This window comes from Leopardus geoffroyi, chromosome B3 (assembly GCF_018350155.1).
Source record: "Leopardus geoffroyi isolate Oge1 chromosome B3, O.geoffroyi_Oge1_pat1.0, whole genome shotgun sequence".
In the NCBI taxonomy this organism is placed as follows: domain Eukaryota; kingdom Metazoa; phylum Chordata; class Mammalia; order Carnivora; family Felidae; genus Leopardus; species Leopardus geoffroyi.
In genome coordinates this window covers 136,133,455-136,148,521 of record NC_059337.1, presented here as the reverse complement: position 1 = coordinate 136,148,521, position 15,067 = coordinate 136,133,455, and the positions used below count along the sequence as shown (strand labels likewise).

Sequence of the window (15,067 nt, the reverse complement as noted above, 5' to 3'; positions counted from 1 at the left end):
CCCCACAGAGGTGTATCTGTGTGTGTGTATGCAGGGTGTGGGGAAGGAGAATGCAAACAAAACACAAGCAAATAGGAAAAAGGAACACAATCTCCAATTATGGGAAGTTCTAGGAAGAAGGAAACTCAAGGCTTGTCTAACAGGGAAGTTCTTGCCACTTCATCCTGCAGCCTCTCTGAGGAGTTGACAACTGGGACTGAGGTCGAAATTTAAGGCCTTTTGACTGAGGGGTGATCGTGGAGCAGGCCGGTGGGGGTGGGGGGGGCGCGTCTACCAGGCTCTTTGGCAGTACAGGCACAGAGGACACTGAATAAGCCGGTGAGGCTGAAGCACTTGCCCAGGGAAGAGCATACAAAGCGAGCATACCCATTGCCTGCTGGTTAGAGCAGGGCCGAAAAGGACACTGGGAAGTCAGTGGTCTGCGGCCCCAGGGTCACTGCCATGGGGTGTGGTGTGGCAGCAGTGGCTCCCTGTCCTGTGTGGCTGGGGCCTGTACTGGAGGCGGGGAGGCTGGGGCAGCTGAGCATAGAGGTGGGGGCCCAGGCACTGCTGGCTAGAGTGGCCCTTGGCGTTCCCAGAGTTCAGCAGCGTGCTGCAAACCCTGCACTGGTTCCACACGACTCCTCTACCCTCACCGACAGCAGTGTGGGCACCCCGAGTTCTGTGACTAATGCTGGCACCCCCCAGCAAAGTGCAGGGGAGCCCGTGGGCATCGGGGAGGCCTTGGCTTGTTCTGGGAACTGAGAGTTCAGCTCTGGCTGCAGGGCTGGGGGAGGGTGGGCGTGTAGGGCAGGCCAAGCAGCCCTGTGGCCTGGATCCTGGGAAGTGGCCCGAGGGCAGGGTGGCTCCATAGCCTCACCTGAGCATTGTGGGGACGGGCGTGGGTGGGTGTGTGGGGATGCGCGTGGGGAGCAGGTGGGCATGTAGGCCTGCGTGCGTGGAGGGGGCGCACGGGGCTTAAGACAGGTGCTTGAGGAGTGCGGCAGCTGCTGCGTGACCCGGGACCGGGCAGCCCCTTCTGGTCCTCACTTTGCTCAGCTGCCAGCTCTGACCGTGGGGTCAGGTGACTGCTGGGACCCCCCTGTGGCCCCCACAGCGATCCCTTAATGGAAATGCTAGTCTCTCCTGGTTTAGCGTCAGCCTGGGAGGGGTGCCTTCTGACCAGCACCCAGCCCTGCAGGCCCCTTTCCCAGGTCCGTAGGCGCTGTGACAGAACATGTGACATTCATCAGGGTGAACAGCCTGTCCAGGCACTGTGCCAGCCTCTGCTGACGGAAGATGGAGAACATGTATAAGTTTGGTGCTGAAGTCTGGGGATAGAAAGGGAGGGATTGTTTTCCATGGGGGCCTGGGAACGGCGGGGAGAAGGCATTTGCCATCTCAAATAATAGCCTTCTGTTTACTTCCAGCCCTTTCTTCCTCAGCATTTGGGGTGATGTTTTGGCGGGAGCTAATTTCTCCATAGGCTTTTCTGTCAGCACTGCGAACAACAGTTTCTCACCCGTGGGGACCACACTGTTGTGCTCACGCTGCTCGCCAGGTGGCCGAGTGAGTCACATGACATTAGATTGTCTGGGAAGATGAGCCAGATGGACAGACAGTCGTGGGGGACATCTGGCTTTGGGGGGCACGTGACTTGGAGGCCACAGGCAGGGACACCGAGGCTAGCGTGCAGAGCCACACGCCCAGGAGAACCCGTGGTCTGTGGGGCACTCAGGCCCTCTCACAGCACCTCCCCTCCCCTCATCTGGAAAGGGTCTGATGTCCCATCAGCGGTGAGTCTGTACAGCTCACTGTGGGGACAGGGTCCTGGCTGCTCCGACCTCTCCTTGGCCCTCCTGAACCCCTTGTGCTGTGACCATCCTGTTCGTCAGCAGGGACGGGTGCGGGGGTGGCCCTTGCTGGCCCTCTGCTCCATGGGAGCTTTGTCTGCCCCTCCCGAATGCCCCAGTGTTTCTCCTACCTCGTGCCCAGCCTGGGCCAGTGAACCTTTCCAGTCATCTCATGGACTGTGATTCTGGTGGACTCCTTAGGTGTGGCTCTCAGTGGTCCTGACCGTCTCCTCCCACCTCTGCTGCCCAGTCGGCCCCTTCCCATCTTAGGCGCAGCCACAGTCGGCTCCCCACAGTCTTGAACCTTTTCAGGGGCTCCCGTGTGTCTGAACAAAGATGGTCTTCCCTTCCCCACACAAAGCCATTGTTCTGACACTAGATCTTGGAAATGACTTCACATCAGCCCTTCGGGCTGCCTCGTTCTGTTTAATGGCTGCATGGTATTGCTTTAAATCCTTTTCTTAACCAGCTCCCCACTGATGTTTCAGGAACAAGCCATAGTGATGAAATAATCTGTACGCGAATCTGCGTGCACACGTGGGGAGTTCCGTGGGATGAATACCTGGGAATGGAAATGCCAAGGTTGTGTGTTCTTAATTTCGGCTGGTGCCCAGTGTCTTCCCATAAGGTTGTACCAGTTTACATTCCCACCAACCTAGAGCTGGGCTGTGTCCCCCCCCCCCCCACTTTTGGAAATGCTTCTCATTGGTTTAATTTGGCATAGAGTTCTGGAATATCAGGGGGTGCCAGACCCTCACAGTACCCCCATCCCGTTGTGTTTGTCACTGGCACTCAGGGCCCTGGCAAGGGCAGTGTCTGTGCCAGGCTCACGCAGCCTGTCTGGACCTTGACCCCAGGCCACCTCGCTTCTGTCTGGTGCTCCTGTGTTCATACCTCGCCTTTCTCTCCAGAACTCCCTGTGCTGTGAGGGCCTGAACACCCCAGCCTGAGCTCACGGTTTTAATAATGGGTCTGGAGAGCAAGTACGCTGAGGGGCAGAGGGCATCGTTTTCCTCTCACCGGCTCTGTCAAATCATGCCAGAGGTCAGGCAGTAGCTCCGTCCTTCCTGCACGGCTGAGTCTGGCACACATGTCCCTAATGCCGGCTGTGTTGGACACACTGCTCAGGCCCATCCCTTCCGAGTTCGGCCCCTGGGCCTCACGTGCCGATAGACTGGTCACTGCAAAACTCAAAGCTGGCCCCGCCACTCCCCGGCACAGGACCCTGTTGCTTTAGGATCACATCCAGACTCCCTGGCTGGTGTGTCTCCAGCTGTCTGTCCTGCTTTCTGCCTTACATAACCTCCCCTTTGAGACCTATGTCTGCCCAGCCATGCCGGCCTCCCTCACCCCGTGCCTTTGCGTTTGCTGTCCCCTCTGTCTGGAATGCCTTTTCTCTTTGTGGCCCATGCCGGTGACCCTTATGCCTCCAGCAGCACTGGCCTCCGGAAACCCTGTCTATTCCCTCCACCCCCCTCCCCCCACGGCCAGATGAGTGCCGTGACCCGCATCCCTGCATATTCCCATATGGCAGTGCTTCCCTACTCTGTCCTCACCAGTCACCTTTACGTCTCTCCGCACTTAGGGGAGCCCCCAGTGAGGGTGGGCGGAATGCGACTGCCCTGTAGCTGCAGAGGTGCCCCCCACCCCGATGTGCAGACACACACTCTCTCTCTCTCTCTCTCTCTCTCTCTCTCTCTCCCTCTCCTCAGGAGCTCCGTCTCTTCCTGGCCTCGTGTTCTCTGGGAGGCCTCAGGCTGAGTTCTCAGACACTGGCGAGCTCCCCAGAATACAAATGAGGGCTGATTAAGACCAAGGTGTCTGTGGGCGTGGAAGGCCAGCTCTCCCCAAGGAGCCATTTTAGAAAAGTCAGAGACGTAGCAGGTGAGGAGGTGCCCTCTACATACCAGGGCTGGGTCTGTAAGGAATGGAGAGTTATCTTAGTCACTGCACAGAAAGGCAGTCCTGGTACGTGTGGTGTCGCTCAAGCTAGCGAACTGATGTCTGTCCCTGATGTGGAGCCATTGGCTATCCGCCATTCGTGTTCCTGTCCTTCCCTCTACTGTTGTGGGAATGTGTGTCACTGTCCTAACAAGACTGGGTTCTGTGTAGTTCTTACACTGTGTACTTGCTTGAGGGCAGCAGGCCCTGGGCTCCAGGACCCAAAGAGCTTTTTTTGTTCACTTATCACTTCAAAGTATCAAAGAATCCTAGGACTGGAAAGTCAGAAAGGATATAAATGCATCATTGCAACCTACTGGTTTTGTAGATGGGAAAACTAAGATACAAGTGACTTAGGTGGCTTTCAGAAGTATGCATAAAGTTAATGGCAGTCTTAGGACTTGAAGCCAATTTCTTTTTTTTATTTAAAAAAAATTTTTTTTTAACGTTTATTTTATTTTTGAGACAGAGAGAGACAGAGCATTAACGGGGGAGGGTCAGAGAGAGAGGGAGACACAGAATCTGAAACAGGCTCCAGGCTCCGAGCAGTCAGCACAGAGCCCGACGCGGGGCTCGAACTCACGGACAATGAGATCGTGACCTGAGCCGAAGTCGGACGCTCAACCGACTGAGCCACCCAGGCGCCCTGAAGCCAATTTCTTAATTCTGCCTCTACCTTAATTTTCACAGTGTCTTAGGGTCCTTTGTGTTGGAATCGGGATCACCCAGCAGCTGGGCTGAAAGAGATGGTCAGCCAGTGACTGGAAGGCAAAAAAGCCTCGACTGATGGTCAGGGACTGTTACGTGGTTTGTGTACTGCACAGCTCAGTGGTAGACTACGAATGGCACCGTGTGTGGCAGGACTTGGCAGTTCTGTCCCTGGTATGGACCAGGTGCTGCCACAACCTTCTCTTGGCCTCTGGGAGCCTACTCCCAAGGTTCAGCTGCATGAATCTCCAGCCCCAGCCGCATGCCAGCCCTGGCTACCTCTTCAGACCCCTGGCTGGTGATTCTTGAACAGCCGTGGGTGCTTTGGTCTGGCTAGGGCCATGGTTGGCTGCCTGGCACAGTCTGATGCATCCAGGCACTTGGGTCTAGCATGGATTCCTCAGGACTGTCTGTGGTATGTGATTTTCTGTAAGGTGTAATGAACAGGCATGTATTCTGGGTGGTGCCAGGAAGGCTTCGCCTGGGGGACATTTGACCCTGGCTTCAGATGATTTCACGTCCGTGAACAGCGGTTGATTTCATGGCTTCAGTAGTCTGCGCAGAGGATTCGTTAGCTGTCCTCCCCAGAAAGCTTTGCTCAGCACGGTTCATGACCTCATCCTCCCGTGGAGCTAGTCTCCCGGGAATGGGGTTCACTTTCTGCAGAAGCGTACTGTGCCTTTGATGGTGTGATTGCTCATGACACCGATGTATCTGTTTGTCCTCCCCTCGGGGGTCCCCCGCCTTCACCGCAGGCATCCTGTGCGTCCAGAGACGCACGTGCTGGCCCTGAGAATCCTGCACGTGTCCTTCCCTTGGTGCTGCATGGATCTTCATCCCAGAGGCCTTTGTGGACTCCGGCATCTGGCCCGATCATTTGCTTATTCTCCTGAGAGGTGGCTGTCTTGTGGCTGTTGTTAGTTTGTCTTGATCCAGGCTCAGGAATAGAAGCAGAGACTCTGGCCCAACGTGTTGGCTCCTTGGGGCCTTTGGGAGCAGAGTGAACCAGGGTGGACCCTGGGGTGCCAGGAGGAGCAGATGGGGTTGTGGGCTCATCTCTGCCGCTTCGCTGTGTGCCCTCGGGCTTGTTTCTACTTCCTTTCTCCTTTCTGGAAAGACAGGCTGACTAAGGGGCCCTTAGGTCTTGCAAGGTCTGACCGTCTGTGACTCTTCCTCTGGTAAAGGAACTTGCAAACTCTATTGCCATTTTTTCTTGGGTGCTTTACCTTGTCCTCGCACCAGAGGCCGCGTGCTTGATCTCACAGGCTGTGTCACCAGGCTCACAGCCGAGGCTTGGGTTGACAGCACACGAGAAAGATGTACTTTTCTTTTTTTAACATAAATTTTATAAGAACACACATGAGAAATCCTGGCCGTGGCTAAAATTTAGATGCTTTTCCTTTGGCCAGGCCTCCCCGAGCCAACTAGAGGGCTCTGGAACCAGATGGCCTGGATTCAGATGCCATCGTGGCTGCTTCCTTACTCGGAGAGCCTGGGCCAGGTACTGAGGCGCTCTGAGTCTTTGTTTCTGTCTGTCCAATGGGGCTGCTAATAGGACCTAGTGTGTAGGCTGGTTGTAAGGAATAAGTGTGTCGGATCCTGAAAGTGTGTAGAACACCATCCAGTACTTGGTGGGCATGCAGGAAAAGTTAGCTGCTATCATCACCATCATTACCGTAGTTACTGATAATAACTCATTCTAACATCTTGCCGGGACCTCCATCTTGGTGTTAAGACTTTAGGAACTGGAAGCTTCCTCGCTTTCATCCAGCACTTGGTGTGGAAGGAGCTAGTTCAAAGGGCAGCCTTTGTGGTCATCAGCTGGAAGGTCTGGGCGTGGGTTGTGCTATCAGGAAGAGTCAGAAGGAGTGAGATTATGTTGAGTAAGCCCAGGGTTACCTCTTTCCCATAAAAACCCCTGTGAGTAATTTCCACCGGCCGCAGGTCTTCCCCAGCATTCGTTTGGTGACCTAAGCACTAATTAAAACACGCCAGCCCTGACTCACGGAATCAGCCTGGAGAGCTTGTTCTGTGCATGGCACGTGGGATTCGCCCTGAGTGCCCATGCTTATCTAACTTCTGGAACCAAGTGATGATCAGGATTCTGAATCCCACGTGCTGTGATCCCCATCTGATCGCTGCCGTGATCCGTGGTGATGGCTGCCGTGGCCCTGGGGAGGTGTGGTGGAATTGTGCCCCATTTCCCATCCTTGATCTGCTCCACGTAGAAGGCTGGAGTCCCAGAGAAGGTGAAGACAAGGCAGGCTATACTGAGAGCAGGGAGCAGGTCCTTGCTTCCCTGCTTAGTTCAGTGCTTTCGTTCTCCCCCACCCCCCCCCTTTTTTTTAATAAGGTGAAGTATAATACATACACAGAAAACTGTAGGTATAAGTGAGTAGCATGATGGATTTCGCAAACCAGATACACCTTGTATCCACCACCAGATCAAACTGTAGAGCAGGACTGCTCCCTAGAGCCACTCGTGGGCTCCCCGCTCCTTCCCTGCCTGTGCCCAACCTGTCCTGCCCCTTTTTTCTCTTTCCACTCTCAGTGAGGACTTCTGTTCTCCCGTGTGACATCTTCCTGGGGGAGGGGAACAAGGACCCTGGAAGGAAGGAGGCTGGTTACCAAACTAGAAGATGAACTTTCTCCGACGTGTTGGATGCCCTCAATTCCCTGTTCCGTGAATGGCTTCCAGTCCAGTCTTCCCACACCATTGCTGGCCAGCAGGGTTTTTCTGAAGACTGCCTTCAATCCTAAAATTCTCCTCTTAGAAAGCATCTCTGCCTCTCCCTCCTGCCTTCAGGTTAACATGCAGAATGCTTGGCAGGGGAACCTGGCACTTAGCTTGCTCGGCCCTGCATGTGACTCCTTCTTAGCATTCACCATGCTGCTTCCTGTCCCACCTCTCTGGAGATTGAGAGTTCTGGACATTTAGAGTCCCGAAGAACAGGCAGGGCTCGCTGTCCCCACAGTGCTTGCTTAAGGTTTCCTCTGTAAGTGCTTAGATAGGACTACTCAGGAAGCCATCGTTCAAATAGACGGCCTCCCAGAGACCCAGACTGCTTGGTCCACCGGGGGGGGGGGGGGGGTGGGGGTGGGGGTGGGTGGTCTGGGCAGTTCTAAGGCTCTTCGTTCTTGTCCTCCCACTACTGGCCCCAGGCTTCAGCTCTCTCTTTTCCTGTTCTAGGCCTGCTTGACTGAGGTGTGCACAGGTTCTCCAGCACTTAGATTCGAAATGGGTCCTTAGACTTTCTGGGAATTAAAGCACTTCAGCCACATAACTTGTGTTTGGGGAGGTGACAGGGTGCACTGCAGGGGCCTTGGGTTTGACACTGTAATGGCTGGTTTTGAATCCTGACAAAGCCGCAGCTGATTGCGTGGCCTTGGGCCAGTCACTTGGCCTCTCAGATGCTCAGTGTTTTCATCTATAAAATGGGAATAAAAATACAGATGTTTACTCTATAGACCACAGAGATTGCTTTGTGAGTCAAATCTAGCGTTTTGTGTGATTGTAGCTTTTAGAAACCAGAAAAATGGTTTATTAGTATACCATGGTGGGCTTAAAAAAAAAAAAAAAATGTATATATATATATATATATATATATATATATATATATATATATATTTATATTTATTTATTTATTTTGAGGAGAGAATCCCAAGCAGGCTCTGCACTGTCAGCACAGAGCCTGACGCAGGGCTCAAACTCACGAACTGTGAGATCATGACTTGAGCTAAAATCAAGAGTTGAATGCTTAACTGACTGAGCCACCCAGGTGTCCCTGTGTGCCATGGCAGATTGTTATGATTACTACCTAAAATATCCATGCTTGAGGAACTGAGAAGTTTTGCAATCTTTTGTATTCTTAACCCAAGAATATATGGTATATAATCCAAGAGACATGAAAACGTTCATCTACACAAAAACCTGTGTACAAATGTTCACAGGAGCTTAATTCATAGTAGCCACAAGATGAAAATAAACCAGATACCCATTAGCTGATGAACAGATCAACAGAGGCGGTATATCCACACAGTGGAATATTGCTCAGCCATCAAACACAATGAAGCAGTGACACGTGCTACAGCATGAGTGAACCCTAAAAACGTTATGCTAAGTGAAAGAAGCCAGTCACAAAAGACTGCATTGATTCCATTTATAAGAAATGTCCAGGGGCACCTGGGTGGCTCAGTCGGTTCAGCGTCCAACTTCGGCTCAGGTCGTGATCTCATGGTCTGTAAGTTCGAGCCCCACGTCGGGTTCTGTGCTGACAGCTCAGAGCCTGGAGCCTGCTTCAGATTCTGTGTTTCTCTGTCTCTCTGTCTCTCTCTCTCTCTCTCTCTCTCTCTCTCTCTGCCCCTCCCCTGCTCGTGCTCTGTCTTTAAACAAATTAAAAAAAAAAAAAGAAGAAGAAGAAATGTCCAGAATAGGCAAGTCTCTAGAGGCAAAAAGTGGTTTCCAGGGGCTGGAGGGAATGGGTGAATTGAAGCTGATAGCTAAAAGGTATGGGATTTTTTTTTTTTTTGAAGTGATGAAAATATCTTATAACTATGCTTTTGGTTGCACAACTCTGTCACATATTGGAAGCCATTGGATTGTAAGCTTTAAGTGGGTAAACTGCATGGTATGCTGTCAATAAACCTGTTTTTAAAAAAAACATCCCAGGAGGTAGGGGCTATGACCCTCTCCATTTCACAGATGAGGACTGAGGCTTATGGAGGCCCAGAGTCGCGAGTAGGGAAGGCAGGATTCTACCCCAGGTCCAGCAGCCCCCCGCTCCCATGCATGGAGCCTCTTCACAGGATTGGTTTCACCTTATAGAGGAGGAAGAGGCCTAGAGAGGAGAAGGGGCTCCCAGTGCTCTGTGTGGTGCTCCTTCCTCCATCCTAGCTCCCCACCGCTACAGGGGAGATTTCTAGAACCATCCACTGCGCTTGAATCTCCCACTCCTGCCATGGAGGTCAGAGGTTAGGAAGTGCCCGCTGGGCTCTCAGGCACACACACGGTCCAGCAGGAGGCCTTTCAGTGGCTGGGTCACAGGTGTGATGAGATGAGGCCTGTGTGCCAGGTCTGAGGTGGGTGGTGTCCTTGACTCACAAAAGCTCCTAATGTCGATGACGTCCAGTTTATTTTTCTTTTCTTGATTGATTGTACTTTTAGATTTTGTTTTAATGTTTACTTATTTTTGAGACACACACACACACACACACACACACACACACATACACACACACACAGAGCGAGAACAGGGGAGGGGCAGAGAGGAGAGGGAGACACAGAATCTGAAACAGGCTCTAAGCTCTGAGCTGTCAGCACAGAGCCCGATGCAGGGCTTAAACTCACGAACCGCTAGGCCATAACCTGAGCCGAGGTTGGACGCTTAACTGACTGAGCCACCCAGGTGCCTCTGATTGTATTTTTACAAGAAACTTTTGTCTGATTCAAGGCCAGGAAGATGCACACCAGTGTAATCTTCTGAGAGTTTTATAGTTTCAGCTCTCACCTCACAGGAAATTTTTTTTTGTTGTTTTTTTGAGAGATAGAGCGCACGTACATACAAGCCAAGGAGGGGCAGAGGGAGAGAGAGAATCCAGGATTCATACCCAGTGGGGAGTCCGACGCGGGGCTTAATCCCATGACCATGAGATCATGACCTGAGCCGAAATCAAGAGTCGGACACTCAACCAACTGTGCCACCCAGGGGTCCCACCTCGTAGGATTTTTATATTAAAGGACATGGTGTTTGAAAACCATATTTCTCGGCAGTGTGTGTGTAGCTGGTCCTGGGTGTGTGGTGGCTGCTATTATTTAAAAGTTATGGGGCGCCTGGGTGGCTCAGTCGGTTAAGCAGCCGACTTCGGCTCAGGTCACGATCTCACAGTCCGTGGGTTCGAGCCCCGCGTCGGGCTCTGTGCTGACAGCTCAGAGCCTGGAGCCTGTTTCAGATTCTGTGTCTCCCTCTCTCTGACCCTCCCCCGTTCATGTTCTGTCTCTCTCTGTCTCAAAAATAAATAAATGTTAAAAAAAAAAATCATCTTTACTTTAAAAAAAAAAAAAAGAAAAAGAAAAAAAAATAAAAGTTATGATGATGATGATTTTTATTTATTATCATCTTTTCCATAATTAATCTCTCACTGTGTTTCCCATCTGGCTCGCTGCCTCTTGCTCCTTCTGGAAAGACAGTGTTGCTGTTTGAACGTGTCTCTGGCACGAGAGGTGTGTGGGATTGAAGAAAAGGTACATCTGGTTACTTAGCCCCCTCCCTCCATGCCCCCCCCCCCAATTTTCTGTTATTGCAGAGAATTTAAAAATACGTAGTGGACTCCTTAACACACTGCTGGGTCTCAGGACCCAGCCTCGAGTTAACTGCTTACGACCGCTCTTGTCTTGCCTCTGCCTTACCTCACCGTCCCCTGTGCCTGCTTACTTTGAAGCAAATTCCACACATCATATTTAATCATAAGTCACTTTGGCATGCATCTCTACAGAATGAATCACCCCTTTCTAAAAGGGGGCCTGCAGTGTTTCGGGGGAGTGGGCCAGAGTGCCCACTGCCTCTGAGAATTGAGGGGGCAGGAATTGTGCTGGGTGCCTCTCTCACTCCCCTGTAAGGAGCCAGCTGGCGTCGTGGGCTCGGCCAGGACCCGAGCGGTCCACGGCGGGGTGCACCCTGGAGCCTGGGCTGCCACAGGGCAGGGGATTGTGTGGTGCTCCGGGCGTCAGCAGAAGGACTGACCCCAGGGGCAGGGCTGGCATGCCCCTCAGTCTGCTGGAGGGGGCAGTGCAGGATGAGCTCAGAGACCTTGGGTCAGGTCTGCTGCCGAGAAGCCACACGTTGTCCAGTCATGAGAATCCTGTTTGTTTTTCTACCTACCAACTCCTTTCCCGTCCGGGTCTTAACTGCCCTCAGCCGCTCCCTGACATAGGTTTTATTCAGAGCGTGCATTTTGCGCATCAGGAAACAGAATCTCAGAGATTAACTGCGGTTTCTTTTTCACAGACCTCGGGTGAGTGGTAGACGTAGGATTTGAACTTGGGACTTGTGCCTGCATTTTCTGTTAGATAAGAGCAGACGCTTGCGTCTCCCTGCTCATTTCCTGTCCATAAATGGAACTGCAGAGGAAATGGTATCTGTGATGTTCACCCCGGTCCTCTCATCTGGCTCACATTCTCAGTGGGGAAGTGTTGACTTCCCCCAGCCCAGCAGACAGCGCTCGGTTTCCCTCTTGGCATCCTCATCCTATGGGCCTTGGGTCGGGGGGCACCTGGCTGGCCTCTGTCCCTTCGTCCCCTCAACGGACAGCATTCTCTGGCCCCCTGACCAGGGCCGTCTGTGTCTGCTCTCCCCTCTTTTCAGGCTCCCCCCTAACGTCCAGGCTCCCTTTGTAGGTGCTCGGTGGCAGGCGTGCTGAAGGAACATGTGTTTACCATTTGCCATGGAGACCGTTTGGGCCTTTCTTCTTCTGAGTGGCGATAAAACGGTACAGGGCGCTCACCCTTCCAGCAATTTGTTTGGTAATTCTAAGAGACTTGTGAAAAATGCATGAGGCCTGTGGTACAATAGATAAGCTGAAAGGCTTGGAAGGAAATCCACTTGTGGATAGTGGGGCGATTGGAAAAACTCTTTCTTTGCCCTCTCTGTCCTTGTCCCAAAAGAGATTGTGTTTAGGAATAATTCTTCTGTTAATACTGATGCTTTCATCCTGGGTCAAAAGCTTGTTGGCGCCTGCTTGTCAGATATTTTCCCCTTTGGTTTCTTCTAATTTCTTTCCCTCGTGAGTTTGGCTTAAATTCACGTCTTAATGATTCTGAGTTCTCTCTTTAAAGGTCACTGCCCTAATGCATAAAAGTGGAACAAGGTCCAGCAACCACTCGGATACTCCTCTTGGGGCTTGGCTGGGGTGGAGGGGGTCATTTTTGAGGGGGAGGAAGGAGCATGTCCGGACTTCATGGGACTCAGTTGCTGGGAGAGAATTGGGCTAGCCCATCAAAGTGAGCGTCTCTGATACTATACTGCCTTCTCTTTGAAGGAAGGCAGCAAGCATGTGCGTGGGTCCCCACCTTTACCTGCAATGCCTCTAGCAGGTGGCTATCTGTCCAGTTCTAAAACAGGCCCCATGTGTGGCCCTGAAGTCTGCCTCCATACATACCACTCTGCAGTTTCCTCCAATTTAGGCTTTTAAGTCACAGATGAGGGAACTGAGACCCAGAGAAGCCAGATGACCTGCGCAAGGTGACCTTGGGAGGTGATAACAGTGGGGGCATAGGTTTCTTGAGTCCTGGGCCCTTACTCTTCCCTCTGCACTAGGCTGCTTCCCGGAGTGTTGGGATGCGGGGGGGAGGCGGGGGGGGGGGGGGGCGGGGCGGTGTCGGGGTAGTTCAGTGCCTTCAGGTCATAACCCAGAACGTGAATTCAGTGGCCAGGGTTATAGATCCAGCAGGGCAAAGCATAAAAGGCTTTCATTCATCCATGTGTCTCTAGTACTCTGCACGATGATCTGAGCGCTGTGAATGATGTGCAGTTGGTTGAATGAATGACCTTTTATGTGAAGACAGTAATATGACTTCATGTGTATGTGGGAATCTTGGTGTCTCCTGAATGGCATGCTCTTGTGGCAGTGTAGACCTGGTTCAAAAGAGTGGTGCTGGCACGGATAGTTGCTGTTGCAGAGTCTGCAAGCCCTTCGGCGAGGCCGAGGCTGTAGGAGAGCGGATCTGGGCACGGTCCCTGGCCTGTAGGCATCTCTGGATACACCTTCCTTAAGGGCACTTCCCAGGGGCGCCTGGTGGCTCAGTCGGTTGAGTGTCCACCTCATGATTTTGGCACAGGTCCTTATCCCAAGGACCATGGGACTGAGCTCCGAGTCGGGCTCTGTGCTGAGCATGGAGACTGCTTGAGATTTTCTCTCTCTCTCCCTCTTCCCCTCTCTCCTGCTCACACACACTCTCTCTTAAATTAGAAAAAAAAAAAAAAAAAAAAAAAAAAAAAAAGACCCTTCTCAGCCTGCCTTCATGGTCCCTGTGGGTGGCAGATGTGGGCTTGCCCTCATCAGCTTGGGGGCTTGTTCTGTATAAGCCGGGAGGTGGGCCAGCCACTGAGCTGAATGCTGACACTCGCCTCCTGCAGGGGGAAGAGGAAGGTGGCTTCTCTTCTGTGTTTACATCTGTGGGATGGGTGTGCAGGGAGGAGGGGATGAGAGCGTGTCCGCCCCAGGAAGTTCGTGGATGTGAGGATGGGAAGAAGGGCTCCTCACAAGCATGTACTGGCCACCCCTTAGGGACAGAAAAAATTTTTAGACATTCAAAGAAAAAGACACAAATGAGCCCATAACCAGATACTTTGGTGGGAAACACAAGGGGGGGAGCCGATTTCAGAGGAGGAGGAGATATAAATCTCTGGCTTTGTGTTGAGAGCTCTTAAAAATGATTACTAGGAACCAAAATAGGTTCACTGAAAAAAAAAAAGTGGTGGGGGGGGGAAGTAATTCCAAATGGAGCTTTCTTTTTTGTTGATAAGGCTTACTTGAAAAGAAGCATTGTGGCTTTGTTTCTTGGCCTTTGCTGACCTCGCAGACGGATCTGGTAGACTGGGCGGGCAGGGGGATGAATTAAGCTGGTGTATTCATTCCCTGGGGTGGCCTTGACAAAGTACCACAAACTGGGTGGCTTAAAACACGGGAGTTTGTTTTTTCCCTCTCACAGTTAAGGAGGCTAGAAGTCCGAAGTCAAGGTGTCTGCGGGGTTGGTTCCTTCTGGAGGCACCAAGAGAGAATCTGCACCCCGCGTTTCTCCTACTTTCTGGCAGTGGCCAGTAGTCCTTGGCCAGCCTTGCCTTGTAGCTGCACGACTTCAATCACTGTCTCTCTTGTCCGATGGTCTTCTCCCTGTGTGCCTTTCTGTCCAGATTGTCCTCATCTTAAAGACACCAGTCAATGGATTAGGGGCCATCCTAATCCCGTATGGTCTCATTTTAGCTTGATTCCATCTGTAAAGACACTATTTCCAAATAAGGTCACACTCCCAAGCACCAGGGCTTAGTAGGACTTGAACAGATCTGTGGAGGAGAACACAATGCAGCTGATAATAACAACAGCTGGTGAATGGCCTCCCTTACACCCAGCCTTTTCTCGGAGCCCCTCTCTCGTTACTCCAGCACTCCATGTTTTTATCCTTAGAAACGCAGTGTTTTGGGGCCAGAGGGATGGTCTCATTTACTGTGTCTGTCTGGTGTGCTGCTCTGGCCCACTGCTATGGCATGGCTTGTGTAGTCACGGAGGTGACAAGGGGCAGGGCCGGGATCCTTGTTTCCCTTTCCTGGAAATATTTTGCTCAGTTTCATGTTGAATTCTGTTAGAGTTTCTTGTTCCCCATGTGCATTAGCGTCATTTCTCCCAAGGAGAAACTTCCTTAAAGGCCGGTTTGGCCATAGTTTGCTTGCATGCCCAGAGTCTAACCCTCAAGCTAGTAGGTACTGAAGAAGCATGTTGTCGGGAGCACTTGAGGCAAGATGGCTGCCCTGTGGTGTGTTGGTCAACAAGCCTTCACGCAGACCTTCTACTGAATGCGTTCATTCCTTCTACTG

General features: G+C 52.0%; 1 protein-coding gene across 5 annotated transcripts in view; it reads left to right on the top strand.

Moving 5' to 3' along the window:
* ITPK1 (inositol-tetrakisphosphate 1-kinase) overlaps positions 1-15,067 on the top strand; it is a 179,018-nt gene that overhangs the window by 115,529 nt on the left and 48,422 nt on the right. The gene's annotated exons all lie outside the window — the stretch shown is intronic.